The sequence below is a fragment of the Erythrolamprus reginae genome, chromosome 3 (assembly GCF_031021105.1).
Source record: "Erythrolamprus reginae isolate rEryReg1 chromosome 3, rEryReg1.hap1, whole genome shotgun sequence".
In the NCBI taxonomy this organism is placed as follows: domain Eukaryota; kingdom Metazoa; phylum Chordata; class Lepidosauria; order Squamata; family Dipsadidae; genus Erythrolamprus; species Erythrolamprus reginae.
This window is the reverse complement of record NC_091952.1, coordinates 78514143-78528495: the sequence shown is the minus strand read 5'-3', so window position 1 is coordinate 78528495 and position 14353 is coordinate 78514143. Positions and strand designations below refer to the sequence as shown.

Below are 14353 nucleotides of genomic sequence, written 5' to 3'. Positions count from 1 at the left end.
TTGCTGCACCCACTGCTAATCTCTATCCTGTCTCTATCGCCTGGGGCTGGCAGAGGAGTTTATTTATTTATTCAATTTGTATTCTACTTGATGGCAACCAGCAACATTTATAAGGGGAAAAAATACTTGAAAAGTTTGAGTCATACCTTAAAATACTAAAATTAATGCCTGGGCTAGGAACTGGGAGACTATGAGTTCTAGATTTAAAAGGTAGGATGACTTTGGACCAGTGGTGACATCTAAAAAATTCCCCTAACAGTTGTGTGGGTGTGGCTTATTTTGTGGGTGTAGCTTGGAAGTCAGGTAGGTGTGGCTTGGTGGTCAGGTGACTGGGTGGGCATGGTCAACTTGTAAAATGTGGTGAAACTCACTTAACGCTCTTGCTTAGCAATCAAAATTTTGGGCTCAATTGTAGTCAAAAGTTTTCTTTCTTTTTCTTTCTTTTCATCTCCCTTTCTCTCCTCTCTGCTCCTCTCTCTTCCTCTCCCCTCCCCTTCTTTCTTTTCCTTTCCTCCTCTCTCCTCTCCTTTCTTTCTTCCATTTCCTTCCCTCCCCTCTTCTTTCTTTCTTTTTCTTCCTTGTCTCTCTCCCTCTCCCCTTCTTTCCCTTTCTCTCTTTCTCTTTCTATTTTTTCTTTCTTTCTCTTTTTTCTTGCCTGTGGCTAAAATTCATACCAGTGGATTTCACAATAACTTGCCATTCAGATCTCTAATAGACAATTTGCAACTAAAATTAACAAGATTAATTTGGAAAAAAGAAACATACGATGTCATGCCATCCATGGCATGTACAGTAATACATTTATAGAAGTCAACATTTGATTTCTCCGTTTTTAAAAACCAACCCACTTGCATTGCCTTCCAGTTTTAAAATAATAAGATTCCTTAAGTACAGAAAAACCCAAAGCCATTAACATTAATTTTCTCAGCTTCTAGCTTTGCTAATGTTCAGTACTCATACAGCATTTAGCTGTATTGCTTGATATGCTAACTTTCTAAGTTGTGTGGAAGTGATACTTGCTTAAATGCAGATATATCTCCTAGTAATTTCATGACATGGCTATTACTTTTTTTGACAAAAATACCGAATGCCCATTTTTATGGGTTTTTTTTAAAACCTTTCCAGTCTATCCTAAGTCATGAGATTAATTAGTCTTTCATCCTAGTGTTTATAAGATCCAATCATGGTTATTATGGTTTTTTAAAAAAATTACAGAGTTGGCTAGGTTTTGCTACCTAACTGGGCAAAGTCCTTCTAGGTGTTAAAAGAAGGATAAGCAAAAATTCAGAATTTATTTATTTGTTTGTTTGTTTATTTATTTGTCAAACAAATATAGTATTACAGTACATATTAACATAACATAAGTAGAATGTAGTAATAGAAAGGATAATAAGACAGTAGGACAGGGACATTAGGCACATAAGTGCACTTATGCACGCCCCTTACAGACCTCTTAGAAAAGGGGAGAGATCAATTGTAGATAATGTAAGGTTGAAGATTTTGGGCTTGGGGGAAGCAACAACAGAGTCAGGTAATGAGTTCCAGGCGGTGACCACTCTATTGCTGAAATCGTATTTTCTGCAGTCAAGTTTGGAGCGATTTACATTCAGTTTGTATCTATTACGTGCTCTTGTATTGTTCTTGTTAAAGGTGAAGTAGTTACTGACAGGGAGCACATTATGATGTATGATTTTATGAACAACAGTTAAATCAGTTCGGAGACGACGTAGTTGTAAATTTTCTAGATTTAGTATTTTGAGCAAGAAGCTCAGGAAGAGCATTTGTACTCTAAGAAAAGAAGTTAATCAGATTTTTATAAAAGAAATGACTATGTCAGAGATGTCTAAGGATAGAAAGATTGTAGTTTGGCATGTCTTTGTAACAGTTTTCCAAGAAAACTGGTTTTGATTTTATTTCTGCTTATTGCATAAGCTTTTTTGCATTGCGCTCCCATCACCCACACAGCATATTTTTGCCCAATCTTTTAACCTCAAAAAGTGCAGTTAAAGGCGGCAGGGCTACGCAACTGCATGTATCTATTTCATCTGTGTAATGAAAAACATACTGAAGAGCACAGACCAAGAGAGAGCTTCTGACCGTTTCACAATCAGAATAACGTTCCCATTACCTGAGATTTATTTATTTATTTATTTATTTATTTATTTATTTATTTATTTATTTGTTTGTTTGTTTATTTATTTATTTATTTATTTATACAATATACTTTTAGTGGGGGTATATATATATATATATATATATATATATATATACACACACACGCACACACACACACACACACACAGTAAAATACATGATGAAAGTTATAGAGGAGATACTCATAGTAAAATATATCTAAGAAATAATAGAAAAGAAGATATAGGAATAGAACATATCAATGAAAGAATAGAAGAAGAGATATAGGAATAGAAGAAAGGTATAGGAGATATAGGAGAGCAATAGGACAGGGGATGGAAGGCACTCTAGTGCACTTGTACTCGCCCCTTACTGACCTCTTAGGAATCTGGAGAGGTCAACCATAGATAATCTAAGGGTAAAGTGTTGGGGGTTTGGGGATGACACTATTGAGTCCGGTAATGAGTTCCACGCTTCGACAACTCGGTTACTGAAGTCATATTTTTTACAGTCAAGTTTGCAGCGCTTAATATTAAGTTTAAATCTGTTGTGGGCTCTTGTGTTGTTGTGGTTGAAGCTGAAGTAGTTGCCAATAGGCAGGACGTTGCAGCATATGATCTTGTGGGCAATACTTAGATCTTGTTTAAGGCGTCCTGGTTTTAAACTTTCTAGGCCCAGGATTGAAAGTCTAGTCTCATAGGGTATTCTATTTCGAGTGGAGGAGTGAAGGGCTCTTCTGTTGAAGTATCTTTGGACATTTTCAAGGGTGTCAATGTCTGAGATGCGATATGGGTTCCAAACAGATGAGCTGTATTCGAGGATGGGTCTGGCAAAAGTTTTGTAAGCTCTGGTAAGTAGTGTGAGATTGCCAGAGCAGAAGCTACGTAGGATTAGGTTTACAACTCTTGAAGCCTTCTTGGCTATATTGTTGCAGTGGGCTTTGGCACTTAAATCTTTTGTTACTAGTATACCAAGGTCTTTAACCGAGTGGGGATTATCTGAGATAATTTGATTATTCAGTTCGTATTTGGAGTTCAGATTCTTCTTCCCAATGTGTAGGACAGAGCATTTGCTAGTTGAGATTTGGAGTTGCCATGTGTTAGACCACTCAGAAACAGCGTCAAGGTCTTTTACAGATTTTTACAGATATTTTACAGATTTGATTCTTAAGCTATGGAGGGGGAATATATAGGTTTGCAGAAATATTGTGATTAAAATCTTGAGTTAAGTTTTGGGGGTCCATGGCCATGGTTCGTACCCACAAAAGGTATTTAAAGGATGCCTGTGGTGAAGAAAAGGTGAAGAAAAGAGGACCACTGGTGTAATGTAAGGCATCAAGCTAAAAACTAGCAGACCATGATTTCTAGTTCCAGTTTAGCAGGAGTGGGCTACTTCCTGGACAGGGTGGGGGGACACAGTGGGGTAATGAAAATGGAGCTCCACTCAGAGCACCCTATTTGCACTGAAAGAGTGGGTCTTCTCCGGGTCCCGTCAACTAAACAATGCCGCTTGGCGGGACCCAGGGGAAGAGCCTTCTCTGTGGCGGCCCCGGCCCTCTGGAACCAAGTCTCTCCAGAGATTAGAATTGCCCCCACCCTCCTTGCCTTTCGTAAGCTACTTAAAACCCACCTCTGCCGCCAGGATGCTCTTTCCCCCTAGGCCTTTACAATTTTATGCATGGTATGTCTGTATGTATGTTTGGGGTTTTTTTATATTAATGGGTTTTTAATCATTTTTAGTATTGGATTATTACTGTACACTGTTTTATTATTGCTGTTAGCCGCCCGAGTCTCCGGAGAGGGGCGGCATACAAATCCAATAAAACTAAACTAAACTAAACTAAAGATGTTGAAATAAAATGCAGGGCCTCTTGCATAAGCCACGCCCACAGTGTGGTAGTAAAAAGTTTGGTAGCCCTTCACGGCACTTTAGGCACAAAACAAACTGGGTGACCTCGGGCCAGTCTTTTTTGCTCAGATTTGGACAGGAAGCAGTGGCAAACTACCTCTAAAAACCTTGCCATGGAAACCGCAGGGACTTCTCCAAGTGATTCTTCGAAAATCAGACAGGATTGAATGGAAGAAAGAGAAATCATTTCCAGCAGAGAAGGGAAAGCAGGAAAGATTTTGCCAGTTCCACTAAACTATTACTAAGCTTTAAGTAGTTTCTTTACTTAAGAACGGTAGTTTAGAACAGTGATTTTCAACCTTCTTTGAGCCGCGGCACATTTTTTACATTTACAAAATCCTGGGGCACACCACCAACCAAAATGACACAAAATGACACCCTAAGACATTCTCCTCTCTTTTTCCATCCCTGTCTCCTCCCGCCCTTGTGTGTGTGTGTGTGTACACATCCTTGAACCAGTTTCAAAAACAGGTGAGGGCTGAGGGGGTTTTCTCTCTTATTCTTTGGGTGCTTTTTATCATATGCTTTAAATTAAGAGTCATTTCTCTCTCTCTTTTGTTTCTCTCTTCTCTCATTCTCTATCTCAATCATTTTCTCATTTCTCTTTTTTTCCTCCGCTTTTTGCTCATTTCTCTCTCTCTCTCTCTCTCCCTTCCTCTCCTTTTCTCTCTTTCTCTCTCTCACTCTTTCTTTCTCTCTCTTTCTCTCTTTTCTTTCTCTCTCTTGCTTTCTCTCTCTCACTCTCTCTCTCTTGCTTTCTTTCTCTCTCTTTTTCTCAGGAAAAAGTTGCGAGACCGAAACCTGAGCTTCCTTCTTCGCGGCACACCTGACTATGTCTCGCGGCACACTGGTTGAAAAACACTGGTTTAGAAAATGGGGGAAAAACCACCAAATAAAAGCTGCAAAAGAGCCTCTCAAAAGCTGCAAGTCACATACTCAGAAAGTAATCTGGAGTGAAACAATGGGTTAAATATTCAACTCTCATAATGCAATTTTTGCAGCTCTTAAATACATTTTATTATCGTTGGCATCGCATTGTGCTCTGAAACCAGCTTGGAGAAGGGAATCAGCTACTCATTTTGAATGACTTTTCCCCATGTTCTTGAGGGCAGCCTATTTATTCAAACAGAAACACTTTGAGGAAAAGGGTCAGTGAGCAAACAGAATTGTCTGTTTTGTTACCGATTCTGTGTAACCTTTAGTTTTAGAATAGAATAGAATAGAATTTTATTGGCCAAGTGTGATTGGACACACAAGGAATTTGTCTTGGTGCATATGCTCTCAGCGTACATAAAAGAAAAAAGATACATTTGTCAAGAATCATGTGGTACAACACTTAACGATTGTCATGGGGTCAAATAAGCAATGAAAAAACAATCAATATTAATAAAAAATCTTAGAATACAAGCAACAAGTTACAGTCATACAGTCCTAAGTGGGAGGAAAAGGATGATAAGAATGATGAGAAAAAAACTAGTAGAAATAGAAGTGCAGATTTAATTAGAAAGAGTCATGCAGAATTCTAGCAGGTAGAGAATTTTTTTTTCTAAAACAGTGCTTGATGGTTTGCACAAGCAGGCACAACTAACAGAGTTTAAAAACAAGTAAAACATACTGAAGTATCTTGGTCACCATGCAACAAGATATTTATTGGGGACTACGAGAGTTGTTGCCACCATAGGAAATTGCTAACATCCACACCATTTCTGAAGAAACAAATTCAATGTAAACCATATCTGATCCAAATTACACAGAACAAACTTGGGAAGGCCTTTACGCTATTGAGATTGAAGATCTTACCATTAAAGCAGTTTTGCAGAATACATACCAGAAATTCACCTATGACAAAAGTCTTTATCCCTGCAAAGATGGGTGCGTTGAATCACAGAGTCATCCAGAGTCACCCAGACACCTGTAGAGAGTTACCATCACCTCTTCTAGCACATTTCCAGGTTGGATAGAAAGATTATATCCGCTTTTGGAAGATAAAGAGCCCGAGATAACTCTTCAAGATTGCAAAGGTTACATTTGTGGCCTGTAGAATCTGTGCATCGTTGAAAACTAAGTAGGCAATGCGCGGCTACAGCTTTCATATCATGCCTTTTATTATGCCACTTTGTACTTTGTATCACAAACTTTTAAAAAAAGAGAAAAAGAACGTCTGAGACATTGACCTGTAATAAAGTCTGAACTGACTTGGAAAAAAAATCAACGTTCTTATTATTCAATAAAGAATATTTTAAAAATACTTGATTACAGATTTAAGTAGTCAGTCATTATATCTTTGGCAGTTAGATCTCTCCCTTCCCCTCCCCTCTGTCTCCAAAAAAATAATGGGGCTACCTTTGAAAAGTGTTCGGAAACTTCAGATCGTGCAGAACGCAGCTGCGAGAGCCATCGTGAGGCTTCCAAGATTCGCCCACATTTCTTCAACACTCCAACACTTGCATTAGCTGCCAATCAGTCTCCGGTCAGAATTCAAAGTGTTGGTCATGACCTTTAAAGCCCTACATGGCATTGGACCAGATTACCTCCGGAACCGCCTGCAACCGCACGAATCCCAGGGCGACCGATAAGGTCCCATAGAATTGGCCTTCTCCAGGTCCCGTCGATTAAACAATGTCGTTTGGCGGGCCCCAGGGGAAGAGCCTTCTCTGTGGTGGTACCGGCCCTCTGGAACCAACTACCCCTGGAGATTAGAACTTCCCCCACCCTCCTTGTCTTTCGTAAACTACTCAAGACTCACTTATACCGTCAGGCATGGGGGAGTTGAGATTTATTATTATTTTATTATTTATTATTTGGATTTGTATGCCGCCCCTCTCCGAAGACTCGGGGCGGCTCACAACAAGTGGAAAGCAATCCAATACATAATCCAATTAATTAAAATATTGAAAATTTTTAAAAAACCCATATACTAAAATACATACACACAAGCATACCATATATAAATTCAACGTGCCCAGGGGGAGATGTTTAGTTTCCCCATGCCTGATGGCAAAGGTGGGTTTTGAGGAGTTTGCGGAAGGCAGGAAGAGTAGGGGCAGTTCTGATCTCCGGGGGGAGTTGGTTCCAGAGAGTCGGTGCCGCCACAGAGAAGGCTCTCCCCCTGGGGCCCACCAACCGACATTGTTTAGTTGACGGGACCCGGAGGAGGCCCACTCTGTGGGACCTAATCAGTCGCTGGGATTCGTACGGCAGAAGGCGGTCTCGGAGATATTCCTTCCCCCTAGGCCATTACAATTTATGCATGGTATGTTTGTGTGTATGTTTGGTTTTATAATAAGGGTTTTTAGTTGTTTTAGTATTGGATTGTTACATGCTGTTTTTATCATTGTTGTTAGCCGCCCCGAGTCTACAGAGAGGGGTGGCATACAAATCCAATAAATAATAGTAATAAAAATAATAGTTACATTTTAACATATTGTTTGAAACAAAAAGCTTTCTATATTACATAATTTCTTAAAGATCGGCTTTTTCTGCAAAAGGAGGTTTTATCTTCTGGAAACTCCACCAATGGATTCCAAATTTACACACTAAATTACAGTAACTGCTATACCTTATCTCCTCAAGCTAGTTATTATTTCTCAAATCCAGGCCATAATGCTTCCTCCTCTTCCTTGTTTTCTTTACTCATCATTTGTTTTTCTTAATCCATATTTTTCTCATAACTAAATGCTCCATAAAAATTCAGCATTCACATCGTTTTCTGATGTGTTGCTTTCTGGTGGCTTACCCATAAATATGGCTTAAGATTTGCAACAAGCAACCTCAAGCCAACATTTGAAAGTAGACATTGATCATTTCTACCTTGTTGCATCTTTTGGAAGAATATCCCTATGTCTACAGAGCAGGGCTCTCTGGACTTGGCAACTTAAAGACTTGTGGACTTCAATTCCCAGAATTCCTCAGCCAGTTTGGAGACTGCTGCTAAAGAGCAAGGATGGGAGACACTGGAATTCCACCCCAGAAGTTCCAGCAAGAAAGGAAAAAGTAATGGATCGTAGGGGTTATGGTTCATTATCATTTGGAAGACGAATTGTTCCCACTCCTATGAAAGATGATGCCAAAGTTCTTCTACATTTAAATGTGAAAAGCAAAATATCCAAACTGACCCCCCCCCAAAAAAAAGAAACCCAAACCCACCCCAAAGCTACTTTTGCTTGTAGAGTAATTATCTAAGCTTAACTTGCTCAAACCTCACAATTTTATCAGAAGAGGTAATTTCTTTTAAAGACACAGAAAAATAAGGTAAAAATTTAAGCATGCATGCAGATTCATTTCTTCCATTTTCTTCATCCTCCTTCTTTCTTGGTTTAGCATTCTTAGAGTTACAAAAGCTTCTACATTATTTTATAATGTAATTATTTTGTAAATCTTGTATTGGCCCACTTATCCTAATGCCTCCGTATGGATTTTGTTTTAAACTGAGAGTGAGACTTCTTCATGCCAGATCAGCAAGTTCTCCAACAAGCAGAACAAGAAAATCAGGATGAAAGACAGGGAGATACAAGTCTCTAATCCCCATTTTCAATGGCCAATTGTAACCTACATTATTCTGGATGGTATGATCCACTTTAGGCATTGAACGTTGTAATAGGATAAAAAATACAAAAGGTTCTTTCTTGCACAGGAAATAATAGTCATGATTATAAAATAGTAATGTTTGAAAAATGATACTTATGATGGAAAAGGGGGGGGGGAAATTGTATATAAGGAAGACAAAGGGCACAGAGGCAGGAAAAGATATTTTGGGTAAAAGTTGCTTGAAATGAGGTACAGTAGGCTTCCTTCCCTGTTCATAAGTACCCATTGGAGTTGTCTGTGGAGACTCTTAGTCATCCAGGTTATAATTGTCTCAAAGGTGCTTTTTCAAAAGGCGTCTGGACTGTTTTTCCCTTGAGGAAGATGACAAGGTTTTGCTTCCCACCCAAGCAGCTTTATTGGTTCTGGCAGGATGGGGGGGGGGTGTATATCAGAACTAATCCCTCTATAGCCCCCAACATACTGCCAGAACCAATGAAGTTTCCTGGATGAGAAGTGTAACTCCTTCATCTTCCTCAAGGGGAAAATAATTAGTCCAGTTGCCAAGACAAATTCCTTGTGTGTCCAATCACACTTGGCCAATAAAAATTCTATTCTATTCTATTTTGAAAAAAACACCTTTGAGAATATTCATCGAAGTCTACATATACATTTTCTAAATAGGGCAAATTATCTATCTATCTATCTATCTATCTATCTATCTATCTATCTATCTATCTACCTATCTATCTGATTTGTATGCCGCCCCTCTCCATAGACTCGGGACGGCTCACAGCAATAATAAACAATATATAACAAATCTAATAATTTAAGCAAAACACTAAAAAACCCATTATTAAAAGCAAACATACACACAAACATACCATACATAAACTGTATAGACCCGGGGGAGATGTTTCAATTCCCCCATGTCTGACGGCAGAGGTGGGTTTTAAGGAGTTTACGAAAGGCGAGGAGGGTGGGGGATTCTTTGAACCAACAAGAACAAAACTTCATGTTTTTCTGTCTTTACTAAGAAGCCATAATTACTCATTAGATGAAGATGATGTCATCGATCAGTCGGTCCCATCAAGAGAATTTTAATGTGACATTGTTTTGAATATAAGGGTTTTCTGATAGTCATTCTTTTTCTACTAAAACATGGGAAGACTGGGGAGGAATATCTTGAAAATACAGTAAAATTTAATTTCTACATATACTTCATGAGCTTGTGTGATGCATTGGCTAAGGTCCTGGGCTAAATTCAGAAAGATTCAGAATCTCACCTTCTTCTCAGCCATTCACTACTTTATGGGATTGGGATTGTGACAAAAAATCTAGAAGGGAGTGCAAAATATACCACCTTAAACTCCTAAATGAAAGACGGCTATAAATAAACAAGGATAGCTATGTATGGATTAAAAACGAAGAGTGTGTGTTTATTTGTGGATGCACACTAATGTTGGAAAGCAATGCTGGCTTGAAAGATTGCATCAAAACACTTTCATTTCAATTAAAAACATTGCTCAATTTCAAAATAATGTGCAAAACTGGGATTCCTTCCTTACGGGTACATGCCAAAGCATTTTTCTAAATATAATCACACAGAATATTTAAGCAGAAACAAGTCAAGAAAGCTGATATGAGAGGAACATTAGGGGACTTGAGGAAACACTTTATTGACACTTAGAAAATCACTAGTGTAGATGGAAAACTGTATGAAGGAGACAAGGCTGACTGAATTCAATAATGTCTCAAGAATTGTACTTGTGATTGTTAGCCATGCCATATAATTCCTTAAATATCTTAAAAGACAATGTACTTGAAAGACTAACGTATAAGAAAACAAACTTGCATATTACTTTATGAAACACAGACATATCTCAGTGAAAAATAAACAAGCTAGAATTTTGGCATCCATTCTCTCTTTTTTTTTCTCCAGTGTTTCCTTCTCCTTTTGATAGACTCTTAAAATCCTTCAAAGATATACACAGATGTTTAAATATATTCCTTAATGCAAGCCTTTAGTGCCAGCTGGATTACTTCCAGGAATATCTTTATCAACTACTTTGAATCTTTACACCCCAAATCCTTTATAGCCAAGCTTCTAAAATTCCCCCAAAACTGCCTCTCCTAAGTGTCAAATCTTTATGAACTGACAAAAACTTAAATATTTTTAATGACATTATTCCATATAGAAAATGGCTACTCCCATGTAAAGATATGGCATTCATTTATAAAGTATTGCTGAAAGACATTGTGGAATTAGTAAACCAAGGAGAGGCTATGCAGAGCTAGGGGTGGGTGGACAATAATTAAGCAATGTTGTTTAATCCATTAACCACAGCCAGTGGTGTAGGAAGCTGAACAACATTCCTACCACCATAGTCTCTCTTTTTCAAGCTCTGTAAGGAGCATGAAAAGGTTTAATTTTGACCCACTTTCTTAAAATAATTCAGTACATGAATAAATATTACTTACATTACTTTTTGAAACACTGGCACAGAAAATCTGGTAGCTTTAGTTTCTATAGCAATGTATCTACCATCTTAGTGACTTGAACATTGTTGAAATCTACAGTTAAGTTGGTATCAGGGTCATCTATAGATATCTTTAACCCCAGTTTCTTTTAAGGAAATGAACAAAACAAACCCAGGAAACTAGTACAAGCAGAGTCTTGTTCTCAATGCTGAGAAGTAAGGTCTCTTCTAGACCTAGTGGACTTTAGTAGATTCCCTGTAAGCTAATTGATAACTAGATGGGAGAAATCTGTCTGCAACGATATCAAGGTGATTCATATTAAGGAGGGGATTGTTACCTCTTTTTTTTTAAAGAACCGATGCCTTTAAAGTCATCATAGAAACAGAACCTTTCCAAAAAAAACCCAGCCTGTTATTTTCATCTGGGGGAAAAAAAATAACTTGGTCTGTTGACTTCTGCAGGTGGACATAGGCTTTAATGTAAAATAAGCTTAAGTTTTCCTCTCCTTCAACTTCAAGTTGCTCTCATATTGTTCATTTTCATTTAGGTCAGAAGCATCCCTGGAGATGTCTGCTCTTGTGTAAGAGGAATGTGGACATGATAAGTGTTCTTTCCGTTGGAGCACTAGAGTTCTCGGATATAAATGCTACCACTAAAACTGGTCCTCAGTAAATAGGTATAGTATTGTGGAATTGTTTCTTTAAGGGCCGAGCTACACAACTATCAAGGGTGGACCCACACCATTTAAATTTTTTTTATTAAGGACTTGTTCTAAATTTGATGATTAAATAGAGATTATTAATATTGTATTTGTGGAGCTTTCCTGAATAAAAACATACTTTAATAGATTGGGCACAGGACAACCTCATGTAAAACTACAATAAATAAATGCTATGTTTAGTCCTGCAGGAAAAGAAATTTCAGCAAGTATAGCTTGTCCTGGAATTTGTGGTTGTTGCAAATTCCCCTTGCACACAAATCAAAACTGATAGAGGCTTGTCCTTTTTCACATCTGGATATATCATTCTGAACGGAACATTAGATAATTTATGTTCTTTACCTAAAGAACAACAATTTGCATTTGGAATGGCTAGAATTTAATTTTCAGAAGTTTATACTGAAGTTCTGCACCAAACACTTAGTTAATCGCAGGGATGGGTTCTAATTTACCTCGTTGGTGGTTCGTTTCCTCCTGCGGAACCCACATGCACAGTGCCAGAAACTTGGCTTCTGCACATGCTCAGAAGGAAAAAAAATTAATAAGAAATTTTTTTTAAAGATGGCTGCGCCCATGGACCAGCACATCATCAGCGGGTCGCTACCAGTTCAGGTGAACCAGTCTAAACCAGGAGGAACCCAACCCTGCTTAGTAAACTGATAGATTTCCATATAATTTCAAAGAAAACCTGAAGTCAAGCTCTGAGAGAACTTACACTTCTCTGAAGGCAGAAAAGTCAACAGAAATAACCAATAAAAATAGCTGAGAACCCACAAAATGCAAAGCTGTTTTCTCCCATATTTCATTATTCCTATAAAGACATAGCAATATTTTATCCAATTGGAAATTTCATCTATTATTCAAATCTCAACCAACACATACGTCTTACACATTGGCCAAAAAAAATCAGAACACAAAATACAAGCTAGGTGGACACGATGTTATAGACGACCCTCACTCTGTCAAGGAACTTGGAGTACTCATCTCTAATGATGTAAGTTCCAGAGCCCACTGTAGCAACATTGCCAAAAAGGCATTAAGAGTTGTTAATCTAATCTTGTGCAGCTTGTCTGGTAATATTGTACTGCTAACCAGAGCATTTAAACATTTGCTGGACCAATTCTCAAATACAGCTCATCTGTCTAGAACTCTGTACATTGGACATTAATACAATTGAGGAAGTCCAGAGATATTTCACAAGAAGAGTCCTCCACTCCTCCGCTCACAATAGAATACCTTATGCCACCAGGTTTGAAATATTGCAATTAGACAACTTAGAACTATGCCGTCTTCGATCTGACCTAAGTGTAGTACATAAAATTATCTGCTACAACGTCTGACCTGTCAACGACTACTTCAGCTTCAATCACAATAATACACAGGCAAACAATAGATACAAACTCAAGGTAAACCACTCCAAATTCGATTGCAGAAAATATGACTTCAGCAACAGAATGACCAATGCCTGGAATACACTATCTGACTCTCTGGTTTCTTCTCCCAACCCCCAAAACATTGACCTTAGACTGTCTACTGTTGACCGCACCCCATTCCTAAGAGATCTGTAAGGGGCGTACATAAGCGCACCAATGTGCCAACTGTCCCTGTCCTCATGTTTCCTTTTATTTGTATCCATTTCATGTACATACTTATGTTTCATGTTATATCTGTTATCTAATACATGCTTGACGAAATAAAAAAATAAAACAAAAATATTATTTGGGAGAAAAAGAATCTTTGTTTTGGGTATTTTTCTTACTTGTTTTGTTCGGTACCTCTAACTTCCCAGAGCTTCTGGCTATTGTTCCACAGCAATTGATCAAAATGTCTGAAATCTTAAGTCAAGCTTTTGTGGATATTAGGAAATTTCTTCCTAATTTTGGGGAGGGTGGATGGGTTGATGTTCATTGTTATTCAGAACACAAGACTTCTGGCTCAAATGAACCATTGTTGATATGTCTCGTGGTCTCAGGATGCCTCAAATGCTTCTTATACTATGTGTATTACTAGTTGGGCTTTCCAATATATAACCTAACCATAACTTATTTTTGTTAAAGGAATTAGTACACTACTGATTTAAGAACTGATGTTGCAGTCAGCAGAGTCTCTCTCTCTCTCTCTCTCTCTCTGTCTCTCTCTCTGTCTCTCTCTCTGTCTCTCTGTCTCTGTCTCTCTGTCTCTCTGTCTCTGTCTCTGTCTCTCTCTCTCTCTCTCTCTCCTCTCCTCTCCTCTCTCTCTCTCTCTCTCTCTCCCCCTCCCTCCCTCCCTCCCTCCCCCTCTCTCTCTCTCTCTCAGCCGAGAGCCTTAAGATTCTCCCTGATATCTTTCTGATTCAATGCTGGTTTGTCTATATCAGTGTTTCCCAACCTTGGCAACTTGAAGATATTTGGACTTCAACTCCCAGAATTCCCCAGCCAGCAAATGCTGGCTGGGGAATTCTGGGAGTTGAAGTCCAGATATTTTCAAGTTGCCAAGGTTGGGAAACACTGGTCTATATGACTATTCCATTGTAAGGACTACCTAATGTAGTAAGAACTGTATCCTCTAATGTTAGTCTGTATATGTATTGAGTAAGGCTTGCATTGTATA

At 38.4% G+C, this 14353-nt stretch overlaps 1 protein-coding gene across 3 annotated transcripts in view; it reads right to left on the bottom strand.

Annotated features, from left to right (window-relative positions):
• The window catches only part of ACOT11 (acyl-CoA thioesterase 11), a 186857-nt gene extending 173156 nt beyond the window's left edge, over positions 1-13701 (bottom strand). The window contains exon 1 of one of the 3 annotated variants that reach the window (XM_070745972.1): positions 13524-13701. The gene's annotated coding sequence lies outside the window, so the exon portion shown is untranslated. Of the gene's footprint in view, positions 1-11046; positions 11337-11383; positions 11399-13523 lie in introns of those variants that run through there. The other 2 variants (XM_070745973.1, XM_070745970.1) reach the window with 2 other exon arrangements.
• Between the last annotated feature and the right edge of the window lie 652 nt (positions 13702-14353).